The 27,506-nt window shown below is 40.7% G+C and overlaps 1 protein-coding gene and 1 long non-coding RNA gene across 14 annotated transcripts in view; both read left to right on the top strand.

The window, feature by feature from the left end:
- The window catches only part of LOC140600340 (uncharacterized), a 114,987-nt gene extending 94,904 nt beyond the window's left edge, over positions 1-20,083 (top strand). Inside the window, exons 6-9 of one of the 3 annotated variants that reach the window (XR_012003610.1) lie at positions 14,692-14,777; positions 16,783-17,084; positions 17,519-17,581; positions 19,961-20,083. This is a non-coding gene — a long non-coding RNA (uncharacterized lncRNA). The remainder of the gene's footprint in view (positions 1-14,691; positions 14,778-16,782; positions 17,085-17,518; positions 17,582-19,960) is intronic. The other 2 variants (XR_012003609.1, XR_012003611.1) reach the window with 2 other exon arrangements.
- A 4,056-nt stretch (positions 20,084-24,139) lies between these two features.
- Positions 24,140-27,506, top strand: part of EHBP1 (EH domain binding protein 1) — a 345,688-nt gene continuing 342,321 nt past the window's right edge. For 10 of the 11 annotated variants that reach the window (XM_072768534.1, XM_072768544.1, XM_072768539.1 and 7 more), the window contains exon 1: positions 24,140-24,412. The gene's annotated coding sequence lies outside the window, so the exon portion shown is untranslated. The remainder of the gene's footprint in view (positions 24,413-27,506) is intronic. The other variant, XM_072768538.1, reaches the window with a different exon arrangement.

Here is a 27,506-nt window from a genome sequence, read left to right on the forward strand (position 1 = left end):
CTGACCTGCAGATGAAATTTTCTCGTCAATTCATATTTCACAGGCTTTCCTAGGAAACACATTGTCAAGTTTTGAGGTGCACCAAGATCATAGGCACACATGTCTTCACAGGAGTGTTTGTAAAAGACTGCAGCCAAAGTTCAGGGAAGGGGAGATTGATCTGTCCATGTCATTTCTTGTCAGCTACTCATTGGCACTCAAACTGTGAGATGCCCTCTCTTTTTCATCCCCTGCCTCCTCTAGAACCTTGGAGATTCCACAAGAGCTTCAGTCTAAACCTTCAACTTGCCCTGACAAATAAGCCTGGCAGGTCTCCTTGACCTCAAGCTCAAAGTAATCTTCCTCTCCTGCTTTTGAATTTTTGTACCAGTTAGCACCCTTTAATTTGCCAACTAACTGTGTACTGAGTTGCGACTTTTTCGCTGTTTTTTCCCCAACAATTATTTGCTCCTTTCCTGTCATTGAACTTTCAACATTCATATTTAATCATTTATAGTAGTTTGTGAGTCCCTTGAAATCAGGATCCATGTATTATTCTTTTTTTTAAAGATTTTATTTATTTATTCATGAGAGGCATACAGAGAGAGGCAGAGACATAGGCAGAGGGAGAAGCAGGCTCCATGCAGGGAGACTGATGTGGAACTTGATCCCAAGGACCTGGGGATCATACCCTGAGCCGAAGGCAGATGCTCAACCACTGAGCCACCCAGATGTCCTAGTCCATATATTGTTCTTATTTGAAAGAGAGGGGAAGGAAAGGCCTTGAAAAAGTGGTAACTTATACTTGAATCGGGGCTCTCAGCTACTGCAAATCCAGGAAGCCAAAGAAATATACCCATTTTTTATGACCGTGTATAAAACTCAGCCAGGCCGTATAGGATAGCATGGGTGTTGTTATTATGATTACTGTTATCTTGGAGATAATTGCTGGTGGTTTAGCAGTCACATCCTGTCAAATATACCTTACTGTGAAAACTGAGGGAAAATGAATAAAAAAGGATAAAGAAAGGTCAGTAAGGTGCAGTAGAGGGGTTCAATGTGGAGGACAGCCTGAAGTGGATCCAGGGGACGGGACACTGGGCCAGGGAATAGCTGGACCAGTGAACAAGTGGGAAAGGGGTCTCGGTGAAACTCAAAGATAAGAATGGGGACCAGGTCTGCTCCCTGCACAGTGACTGATGTATGCCTGGACCTACTTAGATTAAAGACCCAGAGACAAAACAGATATGTGTGAGCCACAAAGGCAAAGCCAGGGCTTTAAACACGGTGTGGCTCTGTATCCACAAGAGCTTTTATGCTTTAGTTGAGAATAAAATCCGTTCCAGAACAGGTGGGTCTCTTAATTCAGGTACTAGTTAGGCTACTAGGAAAAGCCCCTTTTGCTCCTCTTCTTGCTGTACTTCCTGGCCTCCTTTCACCTTCTTTCGCCCTGGAATGGTCCTATCCAGTAACAATCAACCCCACCTTCCACACCGTATCTTTTATTCATATGCTGGGCCTTATCTAAATGTTCCTCCCTGTCTCCTCTGCATTCAGGCTGCCAACGTGAATTCCCTACTGCAGAGAACTGCCTTCTCAGGCATGGGTTTCACTGTGAGGCTCCCGGTTTCTGGTTGTCTTAGCATGTGTTTGCAATATCAGTGCCTGGAGTGGCAATAAAGCCCTATTCACAGAAGATGCTATGTCAGACTCCTACACGGACTTCTATTATTCCAATCCTTTGGGCTATTCTAAAGAGCTTTATCTGTTCCTCCCACTTTCCTTAGCATTAGCCATGTGCCCATTTCTCCTGGCTATTTATTTAAGTAGAGTGTACCTGTTTGGTCTGTTTGAACAGGAATTAGGAAGTCCCGTTGATGGTAGCTTACAGGGTTACTCGGGGTCTGTACAGACGTGCTATTTCTCAGATTATTTATACAATTTATTTGTCTACATTCTCTTACTTCTATATCTCTAAAATCCATCTTAATGCAATACAGCCCTTAGTGCCAAACCAATTTTTTCTAATACATGTTTTCCCTAAAGCCCCAATACCTTCATTCCTTTGTTCTGATTTATTGCTGCTGCCTAACCACAGCTACGAGGCAGAAAAATAATAATAATAAAAATTTTAAAACCCTAGTAACAAGCACATCAGGATTAACATACTAGGTCTATGTTAAACCACCCAACAATGAACTAACTCATCTTTAATTTATTAGCTTGATTCTGATATAAATTCTGAATGAAAAGTAAAAGGTTGTGTAGATTAATAATATTAAAGTTGCAAAACAAACCCCCGAAAAATAGGAAATGTTAAGCAAAGGGAGCTGTGCCATCTTTAATTCATTGCTCTGTTCCTAGGCAATTCCATGCATGCAGGATGTAGGCTCACGGCTGCGTTTTTAAAAAGACTCTGCGGTACCCAAACCAGCAGTGCAAGGTATAAACAGTACAGCCTAGGACTCTAAAATGTAGGGCCTAATTCAATGCTTTGTATGACATTGACATGAAAAACATGTGGTTGTGACCTCTTATTAAGTATCGTTTGCTTTTGTAAGTTCTGCAGATAGGTCTATCATTGTAGAGGTAAAAAATTGCAGGTCAAGTACTCGATGAATCCCCAAGTGGCCTGAAGAACCTGCAGCCAGGGAGTAAGCACTGTGGATGTGAGGGGCCCGGATCAAGGATCTCAGAATGAAAAGTGCACCAGTGTCAGGTGACTTGAGCTTTCTCGACACCTTTAGTATTCAGAAAAATCTTGCTTATTTATTCTAATTGGGAAGGTCTGCCCAAATTTGTGAGATGAGCACGAGACAAACAACTTCCAGATGTAATAGAGGTGATTTCTTGGTTTCCATTGTACGTGGTTATTACTTCAGTTGAAGTTCTCGGTACTGCGAAATTGTGGTTCTAACCCTCCTGCTGGAACCGAGAAGAAAGAGTGAAACTGGCATGTTAATTCTACAAGCACTGAAACAGTTTTCTAAGCAACTTAATTTCCCTCTAATATTTACATCAGCAGGTCTCAACAGGACACACTGATGTGTTGCCCGCAGCCTAATACCAATCATAGAAGAAGCATGAAAGTTACAAGTGACTGACTTTTTAAAAATAAGCCAGAGATGATGTAAGGTTATCACAATAATATCATGGTCATACATTTGCATCTCAAAATGCTCTCTTGAGAGAAAAGCAAGGGTGGGGTTATGGAGATGAGGTCAGGAACTGCACGTGGGACTGTGTTGCCCACGCCAACACCATTCTTATATGTCACAGATAAAACAGCGACTGCTGCTCTACATCATTAGTTTTCTTAACAAATCCTTTTATCATACAAAGGTATGACTAAACCTTGCTCGCTTACCTTTCTGCTTATAGCTGATGATTAGAATAAATTCGGTTTTGCTTACTGTGTAAACCTACGTATAGCAAAGAATGTGGACCTTGGAGATTTACGAACCACTGGTATATTATTGATTATTGTAGTGAAATGAAGTATGGTAGGAAGGAGGAATATAGCCTGGAAAAGCAGCGGAATCCCAGTTAAGCCTCACAGAGTGGCACTACCTTGGTGAGGTCACCTCAGGCTTGGCTTGGTCTTATAGGTTAAGAAACTCAATTTCTCTAGGGCTCTGTAGTTCATCAGACTGAGACAACTGATTTGGGCTGTCCAAACTGTCAAGAGACGGTCATATAACATTCACTTATAGATGTTATTCACTTACATTGGGAAATCTTCCCTTCCATTACCAAAGTTATTTCCTTCCTGATTTCATAATACCCTGAAAATTGAATTTATGATTATAAGGTTGGCTAGTAAGCATGGAATCAGAGAAAAATGTGAAGGATGGTTTGGGCAATATTCTCCAGGTCATGATGAGGTCTGAAGAATTATCCTTGACCCACAGTACAGAATATCTTTCTAGTAACCAGCTTCAGGGGGTTCCCAGAGGAGGCCCACCCTCTGATGAGTGCTAGACAAACACTGCCAATTTCTGACTCTGGGTTTCCTTTCTCTGTGCTCTAAGCTTCCTGAGTCCCTTCCACTCAGACAATTGGTTGAATTTCTGTATATTTCTGCCACCATTAGGGTTCCGTGATTATACATAATAGAAATTTCCTTTGGCTAACTTTGAGCACAAAAGTGGAAGTTAATGGAAGGTACTGAGAATTCTTAAAAAAATTGAATGAAACACTGAGACATCCTAGGTCTCTAACAGGATCCATGGAGCTGCCCCCCAGGGTGCTTACTTCCTAGTAGAAGGAAACAGGCTCTTTAATAAAAAGAATGGTCAATTATCCCTGGAAGGGGGTAGGGATAAGGTTTAAGGTAAGACAAGATTTCATAGGGGTGGTATTTGAGTTTAAAAGATGAATAGTAAATGTTTGCCTGGTTATCATAAAGGAAGGAAGGAAGGAAGGAAGGAGGGAAGGAAGGAAAAGAAAAGAAGAAAGAACACTCCAGGCACAGAGACATAAAGTTGTAAAAGAGTATACAATATTTGAGGACATGAGTATTATTCCACATACCTTCAGATGTCCTGGGGATTGGGAAGGTAAACGTTAGTGAGAAAAACTGGAAGTGAGGAAGCAGAAGACTGATCATGAAGACTCATATTGCAATAAATTCATCACGGAAGACTGGTATCAGGGGATCCCTGGGTGGCGCAGCGGTTTGGCTCCTGCCTTTGGCCCAGGGCGCGATCCTGGAGACCCGGGATCGAATCCCACGTCGGGCTCCCGGTGCATGGAGCCTGCTTCTCCCTCTGCCTGTGTCTCTGCCTCTCTCTCTCTCTGTGTGTGACTATCATAAATAAATAAAAATAAAAAAAAAAGACTGGTATCAAATTCAAAAATCAGGGGCTACTGGGCGGCTCAGTGGTTGAGTGTCTGCCTTCAGCTCAGGGTGTGATCCTGGGATTCCAGGTTGAGTCCCACATCGGGCTCCCTGCAGGGAGCCTGCTTCTCCCTCTGCCTGTGTCTCTGCCTCTCTCTGTGTGTCTCTCAGAAATAAATAAATAAATAAATAAATAAAATATTTTATTAATAAAAATAAGAATTTTTTAAAAAAGATTTATTTATTTGAGAGAGCGAGCATGAGTGGTAGGGGCAGATGGAGAGGGAGAGAAAAATCTCAAGCAGACTCTGTGCTGAGCACAGAGCCCCATGCAGGGCTCAATCTCACAACCCTGAGATTACGACCTGAGCTGAAACCAAGAGTCCAACACTTAACCAACTGCACCCCCCAGGTGGTCCCCCAAAATAAGTTTTATGTGTAAAACTCCTACATACCAGCAACAAAAAAAAGTACTCATGGGGATTATTTTTCAAAGCTCAACAGCTTTCTTCCTTCTTCTCTTGGGGACCACTGGTACCCTTCTCACCAGTAGCTCACCACTCACTGCCCCCTCCATACACACACAGACACACACACACACACAGCTACTTGGTATTTCATGACTACTGGAGTTGTTTTTAAAAGTTTAGAATCAGGCCAAACTTACAATGTAATTTCACCAAGACTGACTAGACTTCATCTCTTGGAGAACTATTCTCTGAAAGTCCTGCGCTGGCAATAAAAGACTGCGATTTCCAGGAGGTAATTTCCCTAGGTAATAAGATATGTTGAACCTGGTTTTCTAATCCATACTTGGCCTTCAGATAGGTTCAAACTAGCTGCTCCAGCTGGTGCTCTAATTCACAGAACCCAAACTGAGCATCAGACCCTGCTGGACTCTTTCCCACCATCTTTGTGGACAGGTTAATGCAACATGTGGCACATCCAGACATAGATAAACCTTGGGAAGGAATAATTGTGAAATTTTTTTTTTTTTTTTGCCATTTTGGGCACAAGAATTTTGACCCTAATATGCAACTACTGTGCCTTCAGTTCAGGTATTAAATAACTAAAACCTGGAAGGGCACTTAAATTTTGGAATTTAGGAAGGCAACCAATGGATTTGTTGAGAATAACTGAATTTTTGTTCTGAAATGAGAATTTTGATATTTAAGTGTTTTGTCATAGATGATGAAGAATATTTTGCTTTTAATGCATCATTTATTATGGATTCTGCTACGTCCCTTTCTTGCTAAGGAAGTAGGGGGAACTCCTAATTAGTGTGGCCCAAGAACTATTCTGTTTCTTCTAGGCTCTAGAAATCTCTTTGTCTTAGCTTCCTGGGCTATGATTCTATTTCTCTTTTCAGGGCCCTTATTTCTAGTGTCAGGTTTATAGGCTTTGCTTATGTATTTCTCAAAGTGCAGTTTTTACCATTTTTTTTCTATAGCAGGTTTGCTTTCTTGCAAAACGCTGGCTGTCTGCTTTACTGAGCAGCAGGAATGGCTACAGGTTGCTGCAGTTTTCCGTCTCTCTAACCTGAGTGTTCTGGGGCCACGTTGTGTCTGTTCTAGTCACTTTCTGTGACATGGATATAAGGGGGAGGATTTGGCCATGTTTTAACACCATTTGCATCCTTACCTTCTCTTACTCACACCTCTCTCCCCAAATAAGTAGCAACTCGTAGCACTTTCCAATAGGATGTAACATTAATATCTCTGCCAGTAAAGAAGACCCAGAAATAAAACTAAACTTACTATTTTCAACTTTGCACAAGATCACAATTAAAATTCTAAGAAGGGATTTTTAAGGAGACATTAGGATTGAATAAAAGGTACAGCATAGGAACTATGTCAATGGTACCATAATAGTGCGATACGGTGACAGATGGCACCTGCACCTGTGGTGAGCACAACATAAGGTATAAAGTTGTTGAATCACTATGTTGTACACCTGAAACTAATGTAATATTGTGTATCAACTCTGCTCAAAGAAAAAAGACACTAAGATTATTTGTAAATTTTGATTCTCCTTATCATCTCAGATCCTTATTACCATAGGGCTTACTGACTATGGCAGATGGCAGTTTCCAAAGATGGCTGCAACAATATGTCCCACCCCACACGTTCTTCTATATGTGACATTGCTCCTTTCCCATCAAGAGATCACTATTTCTCTACCCCTTTGAACCTGGAAAGGCCCCATGACTGCTTTCACAATAGAATATAGTGGAATACGGTGGAATAAGTGGAAGTGATGTTGTGCCAGTTCTGGGCTTTGCCATTAATTGGCCTGGCAGTTTTGAATCCTGCCTCTTAGAAGCCAGCTGCTATGTAAGAAGTGTGATGACCCAGGATGATGACAAGAATCCCAAACCACACTAAAATACTCTTAGGGTGAAAGGCTACGTAGGGACAGAAAGAAGCCAGGGAGCACTGAAGCTCTGGACATCAGAGCCAAGGAGCCACCTTGGACGTCCATCCCAGCAGAGCCTTCAGAGGACTTTGTGACTGTAACTACATGAGAGTCCCCAAGCAAGAACTTCCCAGTGGAGTCTTGTCAACCCACAAAACTATGAGTTAATGAAATTCTGTTTTGAGCCACTAAGTTCTGAAGTGGTGTGTTAAGCATCAATAGAAAGCTGGAACACAACCTATGGTGACCAAAGCAGAGTCTAAGGGCAACCCTTCTTTCCTAGCTTTGAATGGAGTAGCTCTGTATTCATCTATCTTACGTTTTGGGATTCTTCATAAGAAATTATTTAGAAAAGAGTGGCTCTGCCTCTTTAAAAAGTCTGACCATCACTGCCATGGATGATTAAAAATTGGCTAAATACAGGTGGACTATCCTTGAGGACCATAAAAAACATCCGATCTTCCCTGATTTCAAAGGTATCTTTCTTTAGACACAGACGTACTTATGCCATTCTAGATGGATCTGTCTTTATATCTGATTTCCAAAGCGCTTGATAAAGGGTTCCGATGTCAGTTTCTAGCAGTCTTCACTATCGGGAAATTCTTTCTCAACAGAGACTCATAGACAATGGCCTGTGCCCTACTCCTGCCCTCGTTTGAGTTCAGGAAAAGGAGTTTGTGGCATCTCTCTCGGTGATCTGGACCATAGCTCTTAGGAGAGAGCAGAGATCACTTTCCTTGGTGCCATTATCCTGTGTTAAGTACAAGATGATGACGAAATGCATCTTCACAGGGGCATCCATTTTAAATAGAAATGGCTTCTTCATAAAACTTGCACATCCTATGGCCCTGAGCTTTGCTTAAAGCATATGAAGTACCCTTGCCAATCAAAACCATTTTTCCTTCAACACTGAGCAGAGTTATATGTAAAAAGATTTCCTGAAAGACTTTCAGCATGCTCAGCTAAGAGCAGTGTTTTGAGTCTTGCTGCACTAGTGTGCTGGTTCCTTTTATCATTCGGACCATCTGTGATGAAGTCTATTTTGTTAACTCAGAAAACCTCAATTTCTGTAAGACTTTAAGATGAGGCATTAACATATTTTTATGGATTGTGCTACCATTATGGTTTTGGAGACTTCTCATTTCTGTTATTAAAAAGAAAAACCCTGCCATCTAAGCTTCTCATAAGAAACTATTTTTACATTTATAATCTTTAAAGATGCTTATGAAAAGAAGTGCTTTGAACTCTTTCAGTAAGATTTAGCTCAGTCTAAAGCTTAACAACAATGTAATTTGAGTGAGGGTGTCTGATCCTACCTGTCAGAGATGCTGCAGAAAGATACATAAATCACAGCCAGAATCTCATCTGAAACCAGTTTAAAAATTCATGCAGCTAAGAGTCGTTCCTGTGTGATCTGGTTTCTTAATACTACAGTATACCCTGAGTACTGGGATTTCAGAGCTGGAATGCACCTTGAAACTCACTTTATCAGGCTCCTTTGTGCTGCAGATGAGTAAACTGAGGCCATGCATCCTGACTCAGTGTTATCAGAGTGTACCTCCTCCAGCCAGCAGGGGCACCGGGAACTTGCTAGAATGCAAAACCCAGGCACCGCCGCAGACCCGTTGCGTTGGAATCTCCAGTTTGAAGGTCTCCAAGATCGTATGTGCTTCATGGACCCATTACTTTGAGAAACGCTGCCCCATACACACCACATTGTTTCCCAAGAGAAGGACAAGACTTTGGGATCAGATCGTTCCAGATTCAAAAATCCAGATTTTTCACTGACTTGTAAAGTAGCCTTAAGCAAGTCACTTAAGATGACTTTGCTCCTCCTATTCCTCGATAGTTCAGTGGGGATGATCATAACCCACACTGGAAGGTTCCCGTGGAACTTAAAGAACATTTGTGTAGTTCCTACTTGAGTGCCTGATAGTAGACCTTCGATAAATGGGAACTGCTGCTGCTACTCCCACTCCAACTCCTGCTCCCAGCACAACTACAGCTCTGCTCTGCTGATCTACTAATACTACTGTTGCTGCTACTGCTAATACTCTCCTGCTGCCACTGCTGCTACTCCGACCACTGCCGATGCTCCTGCTCCTGCTGCTCCTGCCGCTGCTGCTACTCCACCACCAGCAGCACCATGGTTATTAGTATCTGCAAGAGGAAAAGTAACCAGTCCTATACTGCCAAGTGACCAGAGTGAAACTGGGGCTCAGGTCTCCCGACTGTTCCTCCAGGGCAGCTTTCGCTGGACCTAATCATTTCCCTTCTCTTTGAAGTACAGCTGAACAATGCCAGAGCCAACATTCTTATTTAAGACACTTCAGTTTTTGGAGTAGGATATAGAAAAAGGAGACTGCTTTTTAAAGATTTCCCTTTAAACTTCCTCAAACAATAAAGTCAGTTTGCTCAAATCTGTGTCCTCCCAAAGCGTCACAGCCTCCACTCAGTCTGAAACACTTCTAGGTGGCAGCTTCTGTTTCTTTCACCTGTAGAACGCTGCCTTTCTCTAATTTTGCTTCTGGCCCCAAAAAACCTTTCCATAGAAAAGTATACTTGATCTGATAGTACATGTATGTTCCTAGAAAACAGGAGCTGTGTTGAACTGCAGGGTGACCTTAATTTCTTAAATGAATTTTGTGTATTTCCGTCCTCGTCCTTTCAGTATTCAGTCCTACACTCAAGATATGTAACCCTACTCTGAACAGTTGTAAAAAAAGAAAAAACTTTCAAAGTATGAAAATAAGATCCTGCCATTTTGTAAACTGAATTAGGCATTGATTTCTTTCCTTGAGGTCCCAGAATGACTTCTGGTCCCTGTACTGAGAACTGAAGGCACATGACCTAATTTGAGCACATTGGTTAACATACTGTAACCCCTTAGCCTCAGATATATTGGATTCCAAAAAGTTATAAATCCCCTGGCTGGTGAAATAATATATTTATGTGAAAAACATCCAAATATCCCAACAAGATCTAAAAAAACACTCAGCAACTATAGATACCTGACAGATATTCCTCTCTCATTTTGCTAAGAAAGTGTAAACAGAACAGGATTGTACTTAGGACCAGTTTCAGGTTTGGTCCCACTGCAGGAGATAGAGCAATGCCACAATTTATAAGGAATTGCATGGCCTAAGATGGATGGACACCATGAAAGTTGTGCATCTGAACCCATGAGGAGGCTTATGAATCCCAGGGGAAGAGTTCTAGGGTGAAGTGGAAACCCTTAACAAGCCGTGGTAGGAATGATACATCTCATTAATATCCAAAATATATAAGCAACTCACAACAACAAAACAACTCAATTAAAAAATAGGGAAGGACCAGAATAGATATTTTCCCAAAGAACACATACAGAAAACCAACGGCACAAGAAAAAATGCTCAACATCACTAATCATCAGGGAAATGCAAATCAAAACCACAGGGAGATATCACCTCACACTGTTAGAATGGCTAGTATCAAAAAGACAAGAGATAAGTGCTAGCAAGGAGATGAAGAAAAGGGAATCCTTGTGCACTGCTGGTGGGAATATAAATTGGTTCTGTCACTGTGGAAAGCAGAATAGAGACTGCTCAAAAATGAAAAATAGAACTACCATATGATCCAGCAATCCTACTTCTGGGTATATAGCCAAAGGAAGTGAAAACAAGTTATCAAAAAGATATCTGCACTCCCACGATCATTGCAGCATTATTCACAATAGCCAAGGTAATGGAAACAACCTATGTGTCTCTTGACAGATGAATGAATATGAAAATATGGTGTGTGTGTGTGTGTGTGTGTGTATATATATATATATAATATTCCATATATATTATATATATAATACAATGTTATATTATTGTTACATTATATAATATAATGTAATATTCAGCCATTAAAAAGCCATTAAAAAGAAAAAATATCATGTTATTTGAGACAACATGGATGAATCTGGAGGACATTATACTAAATGAAATAAGCCAGACATGGAAAGGTGAGTATTGCATGATCTTACATATATGTGGAATCTAAAAAAAAAAAAAAAGTTCAACACATAGTAACAGAGAGTAGAATGGGGATGGGGATAGAGGGAGATATTGATCAAAGCTATAAATATAAACTTCCCTTATAAGATGAGTATGTTATGGAGACCTAATATATAGCATGGTGACTATTGTCAATAATAGTGTATTGTATACTTGAAATTTGCTAAGAGAGTAGGTCTCAAGTGTTCCGACCACACACACTAAAAAAGTAACTATGGGAGGTGATAGGTATGTTAGTTTGATTATGGTATCATTTCACTATATATATGTACCTAATATCACTTTATACTTTATATAGTTTTTATATAGTTTTTACTCATCAAAAATAAAATTTTTATTTTTATTTTTTATTTATTTATTTTTTTTTAAATAAAATTTTTAAAAAATGAAGTGAAATGATGTACTTCATCCTCTTATGGAGGTGAAAAAGCACTGGGTTTTTCATCTCCGTGAGGTGGGGAAAAAGCAGGACTTGGCTGCTACTAGAACAAGTGGGTGCAGTAATAGGTTTCCAGTTTGAGGGCCGTGTCTCATGCTTGCTCAGTTTAGCAAGCACTGTACTTTGCACTTTTAACAAAACTTAAGCATTCGTAGGCATCCAAATGAATCAGAAGATCCAGTATATATTTTTCAAAGCACTCCCCTCTGCATGCGCGTCCTTGCACGCACACACACAAAGTGGCTAAATTCATAAACAAGCTGCTTTATCAGGGTCAGAGAACCTTAGCATGGATCCAAGTGAGTTAAAAGCCATGGATATAAATAAGAAGTCAAACATTTCCTGAGTGGGGACCTAAGTCCACAAATACACTGTGCTGTCCCAAATTCCAAAGGCAGTATTTCCCAGAGTCTTAAAAGAGGTCCTTTTAAATTTTAAAAAATTTATCTATTTGTTTATTTATTTTCTAAGTACTTGTACATTAACTAAATACAGCTCCAAGTACTTTAGAAATGCTAATGCACTTAATAACGTAAACATTCTTTGCCAGGTAGGTACTCCTCATATCCTCCTTTTACAGATGAGGGAATAGAGTCACAGAGAGTTTAAGTAACTTGCTTGAGGTTAAACAGCAAATAAATGGCAGGATAGGAACTCGGGCAGTTTAACTCTACAGTCTATGCTATTCACTTATTGTGTTACATTATGAGGTTCTATGTCGCAATTTCCTTTATAACTAGCTGGTAGATAAATTTGTTAGCTTGTAGTACTAACAAAATCAAGATGGTGAGTTCAGTACTTGAATGTGCCAATTATTGAGACTCTGCCTATAGCAATAGATAATCTGTAGTTGTTTGTTTGCTTTTAAGTGGGCTCCACGTGGGGCTTGAACTCACACCCTGAGATGAACCTGATCCGAAATCAAGAGTCGGATGCTCAATTGACTGAACCACCCAGGCATTCCTGTAGTTTGTATCTTTAATTTCAAAGTCCTCAATTATTTTTTTTAAGATTTTATTTATTTATTCATGAGAGACAGAGAGAGAGAGAGAGAGAGGCAGAGACACAGGCAGAGGGAGCAGCAGGCTCCATACAAGGAGCCCGACGTGGGCCTCAATCCAGGTCTTTAGGATCACACCCTGGGCAGAAGGCAGGCGCTAAACCGCTGGGCCACCCGGGCTGCCCCAAAGTCTTCAATTAATTATTAGCTAACTTTTTCAACTCACAAGACCTTTTAGGGCCACATGTTCTTATATGGTACAAGTATAAAAAGGAAGCTAAGCATTATTTCTAGAACATCCTAAGGTTGCAATACAAGGGACCAGGTATAAATGCCCAGAGCTTACCAGAGATTTGTAAGAGAGAATTTAAAATGAGACTAAAAATAAGTTCTCTGCCTGTTGAACACCTCAGTGCTTTCCTTCCCTGCTGCTCTTTGCATGAGAATCTGCCCCACAGGTCAGGGTTTATTATAGGTTGGAAAAGTTTCCAATAGCCAGCCACAAACTCGGGAATCAAAATCTCCCAACACACATAAAAAACAAAAAACTTCCTTAATCTGTAGCCAGAAGTGCTTCTGGGCCTTGGAACTGCCCCATTGTGCCTCGGCCACTCCAGCACAGACAGCCGGAGGGTTGCCATGGAGGCAGGGACCCAACTGTGTGGGCCGGTTTCAATACCCAGCAGCTGCTCACTTCAGAAAAGCAGGATGACAGCCCAGTTCTGAATGAGCATTTTTCTCTGGGTTTCGACCTGACCTGCATATTGTTTTCTCATTGAATTTCCTTTTATTTATTTTTAAATATCAACTTTCCTTGAACTTTCCCTCTCGTTCGTGTTGCATTTGGCAGGACTACAGCATTTCTCTTTCCTTCTGTAGAAAATGTGAAGTTGTTTTTTTTTTTTTCCTTTAACAGTTCCTGAGGTTTTCCCTGTGCCTTCTTTATCTTCCCCACCCACGCAGCCACCCACCCACGCGCGCACACACACATACACACACCCCTTTGCCTCATTATGTGAAGACCCAGCACAAACCCACTGAGTTTCATTACTTCAAGAAGTATGAAGCCCAGATAACCCCCCCAAACTCTCCCTGATTCACCCAACATCAGACTCATTTCATACGTCCTGTGCAAGTTTGGAGGTGAAACAGAAAAATGACCCTTTACTCACATTATTCTGGCCACGATCAGACAATCTATGTTTTAATCCTAAACATATACTTAATACACAGTTGATGAACAATGGTTTTTCTTCCGCTTTGTTTACATGTTGGCAAAATGCAAAGAATATAAAAATTTAAAGACTCCTGATATGATATCTGACTCCCTTCTCATGGGGATTATAGAAAACCTGCTCTTGATGCAAGACAAGAGCTGCACTATATCTAAGATGGATTTTGCCCCCTTCAGCTCTTGAGGGGTTTGGAATAACTTGGAAGTGAAGTTTGTGCTGCTGTTGAGCTCTTTTTTTTTTTTTTTTTTTATGAACTTGAAGCAATTTGTTTACAAGTTTGTTGTTACTAAAGACTGTCAGAGAAAAATGTTTGTGGACATAGTATCCAAAAGGCTGCCAGCACCCAGAACTTGCTTGGTATTCAAAGGAGAGCTCATCCAACATTATCCTGCACACTGTATAATTACTTGCATGTTGAGAGCCAAAAAAGGGAATGCAATCCTGTGAATGTGTGTTTATACTGAAGATTTTGAGAAGCAAAACAATTCAGCAAGCATTCTTCATCTCCAGCATCTGGGAATAATTAATTTGCTTGGGATGGTTTATAGCATGAAGTTGATAAAGTTGTCTGAAGCTTTGAGGCCATTTGCCTTATTTAAAACTTTCTGCTTTAGGGTTTTACATTGTGGCTAATTTTAGTAAATCTTTTTATTTTTAATCCTAAAATGCTGTGACAGGGAAGAACCTTCTGCTTATGGTTTCTTGATCATTTTCTTTTTTGGTCTTATTCCCACTGTGCTCAGGAAGCTGGCGCTCACACACCTCCCGCTCCCTTCTTCCTCCCTGTGTGATGCTGCAAGGAACTCTCAAAAGTGAGGCCCTGGAAAAGGTAGTTGAGTTTTTACATATTGTTTTCAGTAAACACTTATTGGAGCTCTGAAGAGTCCCTCTGGAGCTCCATTTTACAAATTTTAGGCTGGGACACTGGAGATTGTCAAGAGAGACTCTCCATCCATTACTTTATGGAAAGTATTGTGACAAGTTCTAATGGTTTATATTAGGTGCTACATTCCTTTAATTGTGACTTTTAGGAAGAAAGCACAGTCTATACAGTTGACCCTTGAGCAGCACCAGGGTTGGAGTGCCAACCCTCCGTGCAGTCAAAAATCCATGTGTAACTTTTGACTCTCCAAAAACTTAACTACAAATAGCCTACTGTTAACCAGAAGCCTTACTGATAACATGGACAGTTGATTAATACATATTTTGTATGTTATATATATATATACACACACACATATATAACACATACATGTATACATATATATAATACATACTGTATTCTTACAATAAAGAGAAAAGAGAGTGTTATTAAATCATGAGGAAAAGAAAATGCATTTACAGTACCATACTATTAAAAATCCACATACAATATAAAAAAAAATAAAATAAATAAAAATCCACATACAAGTGGACCTGTGTGGTTCAAACCCATTGTCGTTCAAGGGCTGACTGTACATACAATGTCTTCTCTATCCAACCTAGCCTTCCGATGTGTTGCAGGGAGCTTATCAGTCCCCGGGGAGTCTCCTTCGATTCCTCACTAGGGCATACTAGAATGAAACACAACTGTTACTCTGACCTTAGTTTAATTTGGGATTTCAGAATAAGAGCAAATGTCTTATTTTTGTTGGCTGAGTGTTCCAAGTGTTTAACAGTGTTAAAAGTTTTCTATGGCACTTTTGAAAGCTCAAATTTCACAACATCCAGCTCTTTTCTTTTGAATCCTGCTGAGAAACAAACTAAGGAAGTCCTTAAATATAGCCAGGCTTTCACCCCCACCTCTCTCTTTTCTCAGAATTTATCTCCACACTTTGACAACTGTTTGAAATTGCTTGTGGCCTATATTTCAGATCTCTTTGGACTAAATATATGTCGTTGTCCTTCACAGTCAAAAATAACTTCTAGAAAGATTTCTGTTTATGGGGGTTGTACTCACAAAGAGTAACCAGCCTGAGCTTCAGTCCTCAGGTTGGCACACTCACTGCCCTAGAACCAGATGATGCTCACTCAGAGAGCTACTTTTGCTTTTCTGTCTCTACACTCCCACTCTGTACAGTGTGACACTTTCCTGTTCCCTCCTGAAGGCTCAGAAGCAGGGACTGGATCTTACATCAGTCACTTAGGTACTCTCATGGGACCACTCTCAAAAGCCAGTGCATGGTCCAGTGACTGGACTGGTACTGGCTAGTCATGAGTTTTCTCAGATCTGTTTTCTGATACAAAAAAAAAAAAAAAGTAAGTTCCATGAATATAGAGAACTTCCCTTTCATGTTTACCACTGTACTTCATCATGTAGAAAAATTCCTGGTGCATATCTTAATAAATATTTGACCAATAAGTAAACAAAAGGGTAAGTAGATGTGCGGGATGGCGTGAGATTTTCCTGAAGCTGAATTTATTCATTTTTCAGAACTCCTAATAGTATGTTCTTATTTTTCCCTTTATAATGCATTTATTTTATAAAAATTATTAAATAAGGTAAAAACATTATTAGGGAGATTTTAGGCCACAGGGAAATATCATGCAACATGATATTAGTTCCCCAAATTCTTGCACTCATCCATAAAACTCAGAATGTGGAAATCACACCCCCAAAGCATGTTCTCTCTTGCTGTTGCCTTGTCTCTCATGTTACTATCCTTTTCTTCATAAGAGTTGCCTCAGAAGGGGTAACAAAAAGTTAATTTATATGAGCCAAGGTAAAAAACATAATGTGGATTCTGAATCCCCATGTAGCTGAGCATCCACTTAGTGCCAGCCCCTGTCCTGTGCACACTCACACACTATCCTGCCTCAGTTCTGAGATACTAATTATTACTTCCCTTTTACAGAGGTAGTGACAAGTAAGCTCAATTTTGGGTGGCTACCTCCTCCCCCAACACAAGGAAGATCTAGAGGGGTGAGGAGGTCTGAAAGAGGTTAATGGAAGATGTGGGATGAAACGATGCTTTGCCAATCAGTGGTGATTTGGTTGGGAAGAGAATGACATTGTGATAAGAAGGAAAGGTGAGCACACTGTGGTTTGGAACAGAGTCCAGACTGACCTAAATGGAAAGCAAGCAGCAGATACGAAGCCTGTGGATGCACCGATTGCCAACTCCATCATTTTGCAAGCACGAAGCTTCAAAACTTGGTATGTTCTGAAGCTTGCTGGCTTCTTGGGTTTCTATTCAGCCAGTCAATGCCCTGAAAGACACATTTGTCTCTGAATTTGTTTACTTGACTATTTTTGGCTTCACCTAATGTTGCTTGGGAAGATGATTGTGCTCTTAACTGCTGGTCATGTTTTCCTATTAAATTTCCTTTCCTATTAGATTCTCTTCAGACCTTAGTATACAAGCTCATAAGTCTCTAAGCATAATCAGTCAATAGCCCTGCAGCCAAGTGTGCGCTGCATTCCAAGTTTGTGTAAGAGCTCAGACTATTGGCCCCATTACTGTATCTGTAAGCTCAGTGTAAAAATTGTGTGACATTAATCTTATAAGGGGCTTACTTTTCCCAGTGGCGAGAGCCTATGGACCTAAGGATATGTGCACCATTGTTAACTCTGAATCATCTCATTTGCAGAGTGAAAAGCTGATAAACTTGACGATGTGTGTATATGTGAAGTACCTCGTTTAACGACAGGTGGTAAGTGTTCAATAAATTGTTACTACAGTGGATTCTCATTATTTACGGGTTCTATATATATGAATTTGCTTACATCCTAAAATTTATGTTTAACCCCAAATCAATACCCATGGCACTTTCATGTTCATTCATAGACCTGCGCAGAGCACTGAAAAATTTGAGTCACCTGATATACACATGCCTAGCTGAAGTTGAACAAAGTAACACCATTTTTGCTTTAGTTCCCATACTATAAACAAATGTCCTTTTTTCTAATCTATTTGGTGCCACATTTTCCACATTTTTGTGCGTTTCACTGGTGATCTTGTTATTTAAAATGATTCCTAAGTGCAGTGCTGAGATGCTTTCCAGGCTTCCTGAACACAAGAAGCACCTTTTAAAGAGCTATATGTGTTAGATAAGCTTGATTAAGACATAAGTTAGAGGGGCGCCTGGGTGGCTCAGTCGGTTAAGTGGCTTCCTTCTGCTTAGGTCACGATCCCAGAGTCCTGGGCTTGATCCCCTGAGCCCTGCTTCTGGTTCCCTGCTCAATGGGGAGCCTGCTTCTTCCTCTCTCCCTTCCCCTGCTTGTGCTCTCTCTCTCTGTATCAAATAAATAAATCTTAAAATAAAAAAAGACTAAGTTACAATGTTGTTGGCCAAGAGTTCAATGTTAATAAATACATAATATATATTAAATGAGGAAATAATGTGTCTTTAAACAGGAACATACTAAAGTTATGCATTAATAAGTTGATGAAATGGTGACAGATCTTGAGAGGGAAAGAGAATTATTTCCGCCATGGCCATTTTTAATACTATATATATATATATATATATATATATATATATATATATATATACACAAATATACATAAATACATGGGGACTAGGTATATGTCTATACACATATATATGTACATTTCTATTAATCCTAGTAAAGGAAAAAAGACAGTACTTGGCAAGAAACTATGAAATATATTCAGTGATTGTATAGTGCTATTAATGTTTAACTTTAAATTGATATGCATATTATAAAGTATTGACATATTAAAAATTTAAAAAAGAAACTGTGACCACAGGCTCACAGGTACCTAACCCTGCATTCTCTCTAGGAACAATGGTTTCATATTTGCAAATCAGTGTTCCCAGCAACTTGGCACCGCGAATAGTGATAATCTACTTGCATTTATTGTTGTAGTTATTCAAGAGAGCCAAACTCTGTGGTTGCTGCCTAAGTCCAATCTATTAAGAGTATCAGTGATTTTGTTAAGTTAAATCAGAGTCCATCATCTTTCCTCTGCTTCTACCTTATCCAGATTCTCAAAGTGGTGTCTCTTCATGGTCCCCATTCAACGCAATATCCTTTCAGTTCCTGAACTGATTTCATCTAGGTTAATAATCCCTGATTCATTTGTTAAGCTTGGTATGACCTCCATCCCCTACTCTTGCTGGACCTGGAACCTACTAGAGTGATTGACTTCTCAGGTTGATCCCTCAAGTCTACTTCACAAGCCATCATCCTGGAATTCTGTGCCCAAGGATGAGGCCTGAGTGTCTATATCACCACTGAATCTCATTACCTCCACATTTCCTACAAATAAGGATCTACCATGTGACAGATACCCACCCAGTTAAGCCTTTATTCTCACAAGGGAGAGAGAGCTATAAAGAGATGTAATATAATGTAGTCAATGAGGTGTAGATGACACTGTGGGAGTGTGGTAGGGAGATAGTAAATTCAGGAAGGTAATATCACTTTGCAGAAAACTGATATTAGACCCTAGTCTTGAAGAATAAGGAATAGCCAGGCAAAGAAGAAGATGAAGGCTGCATAAAGATGTTTTGGATTGGGGCTCCTGGATGGCCTAGTCAGTTAAGTGTCCAACTCTTGATCTCGGTTCAGGTCTTGATCTCAGAATTATGAGTTCAAGCCCTACATTGGGCTCCAGTTTTTAAGTGGAGCCTATTTCTAAATAAATGTTTTGGATTAATGGAACAGCATAAGTGAAGGCAAAGAGGCATGATAAAGCATGGATTATTCTGAAAATAACAGACACTTAAGTTTAACTGGTTATAAAGTGCAAAAGAAGAGACATGGGGGATGAGGCTGCCTACGGAGATCTGTCCTATCAGCAGCCTATTCATTGTGTCAGTCTTGGGGAGCCAATAAAACAGTGTAGCTCAAATACATGGCTGAATTTGAGTTATACAAAGACCACTCCGATGCCTATTTGGAGAATGGGTCTGAGGGATGTCAACCTGGAGACTGGAAGACATTTTTTTAAGTTTCTAATAGTTCTGGTGGGAAAGAGTAAGGTCTTGAATGAGAGCAAAGGGACCGAAAGGAAAATATGATAGATCACGCTACGGTAACAAATGACCCCCCATCCATTTCAGTGGCTCATCATGGAAGTGTATTTCTCAATTATGCAGTTGGCTGGGCTTCTTTGACTTGGTGACACTACCATCTCAACACAAAACCTCTGCATTCAACTCAACAGGAAAAAAGGAATGTTTCAGGTAAAGAGAGCTAAGAAATTTTTTTTTTACTACCTTAGCCCAGAAATAAGATATGAATTTGTATTCATGTTTCATTGGCCCACACTAGTCATATGGCTGTAGTTAACTGGAAGTGGGATGGGAAGTATCATCTCTTATATGCCCAGAAAGAAAAGGAGAATTGGATATTGGTGAACACTGATGATGTTTACCACAGTCAAGGTCATGGTGGAATAGAGAAGGGATAGCCACTGTCATGAAATATGCACTGAGCTAGGGATGCAGATGGAGAGGTGAAAGAAGTTTATTATAAACTTCAGGCTTTTAGCTTGGGAAAATAGAGGCTGATGGTGCCAGCCAGTGAGACAGGGAAGGATGAAGCAGCACCATATTTGAGAGTAAAATAATGGTTTGGGGGATACATGAAACATCCTAAGGTAAGCATTGTATCCAGAGTGGGGTAAAAGGTAATGTAGGGCAAAGCTGAAGGCAGTTACAGTGTTTGAATAGTAACTGAATCATGGTCATGATTGGAAGGCAAAGCAGACAAATCACCAAGAAGAAGGTATTTTGGGGAAAAATATAGATTAGTGCTCCAGGCTGCTTTCAGCAACAGGCACATATTTATTTGCCGGATGCTTTGAAATGTGTATGTTAAAGATGTCATTAAATGCCTGACTGTGCTCTGAACCTTAGCTAGCGAGTGAGGTCCTGGTTTTCCATCTCTCTGTAACCACCTAACGTCCCTGGGCCTGGTTCCTGTTCCCATTAATGAGCCTTCTGTAGCCTGGCCACATGTAGGCAGCCCTGCTTCACCCCTGTCTAATCATACCATGGAATAGCTCTTATCTGGCACCAAGGCCATAACCCTAACAGAGCTTGCTACATCATTTAGACCCTGCTTCGGACACTTACCCCAGGTTAAACTCTCGTGTTAGACAGTTCCTCCAAACCCCATCATGAGTCCCTTACAGAGGCCATTGCCTGACTCTTGCTCATTAGCCTTCCTGCCAACTCAGAAGACTGTGGTCCAGCTTGCCGCAGGCCATATCCTTAGGAATTTAAGAAGGTCAGTAAAAGCAATGGTTTTGTATGTTTTCCCCAGAAAATATTTACAACCAGTAAAGGATGCAATTTCTCTGAGATTCTAGAGTGAGAGGTGAAAGGCATTATATAGGAACCAGCCTGGAAGCAATAAGACAATTGGTGGAGAGGTAAGCTTGCTCCTAGCTGGACATAGGACTCCATGTCCAAAGTCCATAGCTGCTATTACAGGGGACCGAGTGTAAGGAAGAAAGAATTATCAGAAAGCTCATAGCAACTTCAGGAAATAGGTCAACTACCATCCTCATGCCCCCTGTACCTGGACCAGATGAAAAATCTATGATCAAGCCTATAGGAAGACACAACAGATCCACTGTGACTGTAGGAAATAAGACTTGGAGTCCAGGAAAGTGGAGCAGGACCATGGCTTCAGGAACACCAAGTGTCAGAGTTAGGTTGCAGAATCACATTGTTTTAAGAGTTCTGGTCTAAACCAAGCAAGAACGAGGATGGATAGTCTTACCTCCTTCCCTCTGCCCCCAGGAGAAGAAAGGCTGGTAAAGTAGCAGGTGAGGAGAACCTTGATCAGGGCATGGGGCAAGGCAGGCCTTCTCCAACACAGGTTAAACCATGAGACCCAAGCATAAGGGGATCAAGTAGGCATTCTGGCTGCGACAGGGGCCCCTCACGACAGCTCTACTTGACAGAAGCCTGAAGCCTTGGAGCCTCTCTATGACCTCTAACAACAGCTTCTTCCAGGCTCCCATTGGAACCTGGGGGAGCAGCTATGCCGGTTCAGTAGAGTCAGTATGCTTGGGAAGGTTGGAGGGAGGTAACCTGCTGTGACTGGAAGTTCACTGAAAAGACTGAGCTAGGGATGCTTGTAGACAGCAGCCAAGAGGAGACTCAGGGATAACTGTCAAAGCTGACACTCTATTACTTGTTCCAAAAGGTGACCATATTGGAGCGCCTGGGTGTCTTAGTTAAGTGTCTGCCTTCCACTCAGGTACGGGGATGGAGCCCAATATCGGGCTCTCTGCTCAGCAGGAAGTCGGCTTCTCTCTCTCCCTCTACTCCTCCCCCCACCCTTGCTCATGCACACACACTCTCTCTCACAAATAAATAAAGTGAAATAAAAGATGACTATATTTACAAATCAACTCTGGAGTGCTCAAGTTCACACTATTGCTTAATGCAATTAAAAAGAAGTAACACTCCAGGATTTTTTCTCTTGTTTATCCCTCTTGGAATTTATCTGTTAAAGAAATGATCCGGATTTCACTGATTGCATTTGTATGCTATTGTTTCAAGCATGCCTCTTGTAAGTTGTAATTATAAAGTGACACTTGGTTCTAGATACTTGAACAAATTCAGAGTTGATACTGAGGGAAAAAGTTACTCCATAGGTGGTTTTCCTCAGGAGGCAAATGGGTTTCTTTCCCCCAATTTTATCAAGATACAGTTAGCAAATAAAATTGTTTTGTAGTATAAAAAAGTTATTGGAACCAATACAAAAAAGAAGTAACAAATATGAAAATACATTATGTACTGTAACACGGAATAAATGCAGGATATTGAAACTGTTTAAAAGCTAGTTGTGTAGGTGGCTCAGTAGGTGGCTCAGTCGGTTAAGCGCTTGACTCTTGCAATTTCCACTCAGGTCATGATCTCCCAGTCGTAGTACTGAGACCCATGTCAAGTCCTGCTCTGCCCTGAGCTGAGTGCAGAGTCTGCTTGTCCCTCTCCAACTGCTTCTCCCTGCCAACCCCGTATGCATGCTCTCTTTCTAATAAATAAATAAATAAATAAATAAATAAATAAATAAATAAATAAATAATAAATAAATAAATAAAGCTAGTCATGTAAAAATAGGCTTTGTACCCCCAATTCACGGAGTAGTGCTATGCTAAGTGTTTTATATACATTGTTTTATTCAGTCCCCCCCACAACTATAAGAGGTAGGTCTACTGTTATTATTTGCATCTTATAGATGAGGAAACCCAAGCTCACAGAGTATCTGCTTCAGGTCATGCAGCTAAGTGGTAAGCAGCGGAGCCTGTGGTCAAGCCTATATCCGTGTTGACTCCAAAGGCAGTACTTCCTCCAAGCTGAGAACGCTGCTGTGTCTTTGTTTCACGTGTCCAGCTGGGCTCTCCTCACTCACTGTCTGCAGCACCAGCTCTGGTCCCTACTGTCGGCCCCAGAGCAGCCTCTGGGGATCTTGAGCAAGGCCTGGTTCTGGAGGAGGGCTCCGTCCCCCGCAACAAGACCATGATGGCCAAGCTCTGGGCCTTATTGGGCAGCACTCACATTCCTGCTAAGCGCCCCAAGTAGGACAGATTCCTGACTGGGTGGAGAGAAGAATTCCTCGCATTCTTCAGCCGCTGTCCTCTATCCTCGAAGGAGCTCCTAATCTCAAGTGGGATGGGGTGGGGGGGATCCTTCATTTCTAATGTTTGGAATTACTCTGAATTAAGTCCTGTTGTCCAAACCAGGAGAAGGGAGGGGACAAAGGGGTGGAGGGAGATTCAGGACCATTGAGACATGTACTTTTCCTTAGAACATGTTTCAGGATTGTTGAATCAGGAACTCACACTCTCTCAAGTCTCTAGGGCCTGTGAGGTCCTTGCATTTGACCTTCATGGTTGCCAGACGGTCTATATTGTTTGTCATTCTTATACATCATAGCATCCTAATATTAGTTATACTTTGAAAATAGAGCAGTCCAGATGTTTGCATGAATGTTATCTCTCTGCAATAATAACACCTACTTCTTTTATAAATAAATTTGTTTACTATGCTTTGCTACTTCTATGATCTCATTTGATCTTCATAAGAAATCTGTGAGGTTGGTATTATTTCCATTTCACAGAAGAGACATCTAATCTGGGAAGTGAGGTAACTTGCCTGCTGTCAAACAGCTGCCAAGGCAGAGGTGGCCTGTGACCAAATTTCCTGACTTCCCTCTACCACGTTTCACTCAAGGTCTCCCATTATGTCATCACAGATGCTACAAGGTGGTAACTGGGAGTCTTCCCAGTTAGTGGGTAACATCTGATTCTCCTTCCCAGAGACAGACTCCAGTGAGAGACTGGGGGTTTAGGGGCCCAGGGGGGGCTGGCTAGGGCCCAGGGACAGAATGTCCTTGTAGCTGTAGAGTATGAAACAAGAAAGTGATCCAGCATCTTGAGAAGCTGAGTCAAAAAGCCAAGCCAACCATCTAAGCTGTGATTTTCAAGGTATGGACTCTAGCCAACTGGTAGGCTACATGCAACTTCCTGATGTTCCACAAACTGATCCCCAAATGTAAGTCTTTTCTTTGGATCTTACTAGCAAATGGCCCTTGATGCCCTACATTTGCAGTGTGTGTCTGTGTGTGTGTGTTTGTCTAAAAGCTACTTACTAATAACTGCTGAATTGTCAAGAGTTGGTAGTATTTGATATTCATAAATAAAAATTTAGTATATAACTAGAGTTTACTGAGGGCTAAACTAAATATTCACCTTGCTGCCAGAAAACACCCTGCAATATTTGCAAACTCCCACTATAAACATACATGGGTAAATTGTTGAAGTATCCTCAGTTTTGGGGAAGATTGTTTTGTTAGCAGTATCAGTGCTCTATTGAGTTGCTTATTCTTTCCTGTGGTTTCTATCCCTGCTTTTTAATTATAAATGACCCTTCTTCACCTTCATCATCATCTATTTTGTTTGAGGTGTACTATTTTATTAACTCTGTGTTAGGATAGTGATATCTACACAGATCAACGTGATTTATGACCTATAAGTTCCTATAACAAAACATTAACACAAATATGGATTGCAGTATGCATAGAAGCCATCCATACCAATACTGCTAAAGCAGATATTTACATCATCTGAATAAAATGTGTTTGCACAGTGACAGTTTGTTGCTATCAGATAAATCTTTGAAAGGTAGGAAAGACTGGAGTGTGTGAGTCTTGGAGCCTTTTACCTCATGTAGGTGGAACTCAGTTCAAAAAGTTTGAGAATCACTGAGTGGCAAAGGAGAACTTGGGTTCATTATAGTGAGATGGGAAGGACTACAGAGAACAGAAGAGAGTGAACATTTGAAGGAAGCCTGGGAGGCAGAAATTGGAGAGATTTCTAGCTCTGAAGAAATTATGCCTACAGTGTCTCTTCAGATGTCTGTGGCCCAGCATAGATGTGGAAGGAACAGTTAAAAATGAACTTGTCCCCAGGGTGCGCTATAGGGTAGTTTGGCTTGGGCACTGTGCCAACATGCCCTGCCAGAGCAGGTAGGGGCTGAAATCCAGCTGTCCTTCACTGACTGTGATCTCTAGTGCCAACGAAGAGAAAGTTTTCTGTAATTTGCCTCTACAGAATGCCTTTTAGTAAACGACTTAGAAGTACCCTATGGGGCACCTGGGTGGCTCAGTTGGTTAGGTATCTGCCTTCGGCTCAGGTCGTGATCCCAGGTCCTGGGATCGAGCCCTAAGTCAGGCTCCCTGTTCAGTGGGGAGTCTGCTTCTTACTCTGCCTCTACTCCTCCCCCCTGCTCATGCTCTCTCTCTCTCTCTCTCAAATAAATAAATAAATAAATAAATAAATAAATAAAATCTTTAAAAATAAATAAATAAAAATAAAAGTGTCCCTACGTGCAAATTTTGACCCTTGAGATAAGGAAGCCCTGGGAAACTCTTTTTTTCATGGATACACCGAAGGTGGCCACTTTTGCTTCCAACCAGAGAGGATGGCTGAGTAAGCTAAGGATATTGAACAGGCATTCAAGTTAGGCTTGAAACTTAGAGTCCAATAATGTGCTTACATTTTGGCAAAGTCAGAACATGGGAAGAAAAGAGAGCCTAGATACAAAAGAAGGTCTTTCTTCAGTTTCTTGGAATGCCACCAAGAAAAACCTTCCAATACTGTAAGAAAGCCATCTAGAAGGAAGAACCCATGGAGAGATGTCTTCTTACCCTGAGAATCTTTGGGTTTGAATTCAGGCAAAAGGAAATCATCTGGTTATAATTAAAAATTGCAAGTTCCTTAAATGACGCAGGTCGAAATACGGCTACCCTCTTCAAAAAGCAGTTCTAAATCTAACCTGATGTATAATTTCATGAATACTTTATTATGAGCTTTACACCACTGTTAATCATTGTGTGTGTCCCATTTCATAAAGTGATAATAGTCTTCAAGTAAACCTTAGTGAATAGTAAGATATCATTAAAGGTAAGGATGTAAAATAATATTTAGTTTGGCTCCTGAAAGTTATTCATCTTGATTTCTTACCTGGTAACTATTGAGAGACATGAGCTGACATTGGCTGCTATTTCATGAACACATTTTGGTGACTGAGTTGCCCTATTCCTTTCAGAATTCACATTTCAAAAATGCCAATGGTAGGGTCAATGGTTACCTTTATTTGATTTATCCTGGTAACTGAGTGACCATTTTGTATGAATAAAGCTGAGGGTTCGCCCATGTCTGTAGTACACTAGCTACAGACAGTCCTGTGATCCCACAGGACTGTGGAAAATTCCCATGGAAGGTTGTTGGATTGTACGAGATCCATTATTTTTGTTTTACCAACCCACAAAAGTCCAAGCTGTGGCATTGTTGGAAGGCTGGGCAGAAACCACAATGCATTAAAAAATAAATAATAATAATAAAACACCCTGAAAACAAAAACAAAACAAAAAACCAAAACACGAACCCCCATCTGTAATTGATGGAATTTAAATTCCCAAGGGCTACTGTCAAGTTCCATAACTTGCTCCCTTAAGCTATGAGTGGGCAGGCCTACAAAGTCATTGTTTTTCTCAGTTCTTAACATGTGTAAGGGCCCAAAGGCATCAAATACAGGACCTTTGGAGGGTAAAGCCATAATAGCAGAAAAATGCAGCTTTTCAAAGGTCCAGATGAAGGAAGAAGGGGAAAATACTGTAAAAGCAATACTTTTTTCCCCCAAGATGGAATAGGGTGTGTTGTTTTGTTTCCTTTTTCGATTCATAACCTGGGGCCAGCACTAAAAAATAATAACAGTAACTAGCTCTGTAGAGTTCATAACATGCATCCGTGTAGTCAGCTTATTTGAGTTGCAAAGTAGCCCCTGTTATTAGATTCATTTAAATACAGAGAGCACCGTGCTTTAGAGAGGCTACCTGACTCACTCAGAGCAACTCAGCTTGACGGGGACAGCCTGCACCCCAAGACCCATCTTCTGACCCTAAAGTCTATGTTTTGCATTTTATCAGCATAATCTAAAGCAAACAGTGTCCCTTTTTTATTTGACCTCTCACAACAATTCATACCAGTTTAATCAATTTCCAAATAATGGAAAACTGAGTTAACTCTAACATCAACATCATACCTATTAGTTCAGGAACCTAGAAGCCTCTTGGCTGCTTCTACTG

This window comes from Canis lupus, chromosome 11 (genome assembly GCF_048164855.1).
Source record: "Canis lupus baileyi chromosome 11, mCanLup2.hap1, whole genome shotgun sequence".
NCBI lineage: Eukaryota > Metazoa > Chordata > Mammalia > Carnivora > Canidae > Canis > Canis lupus.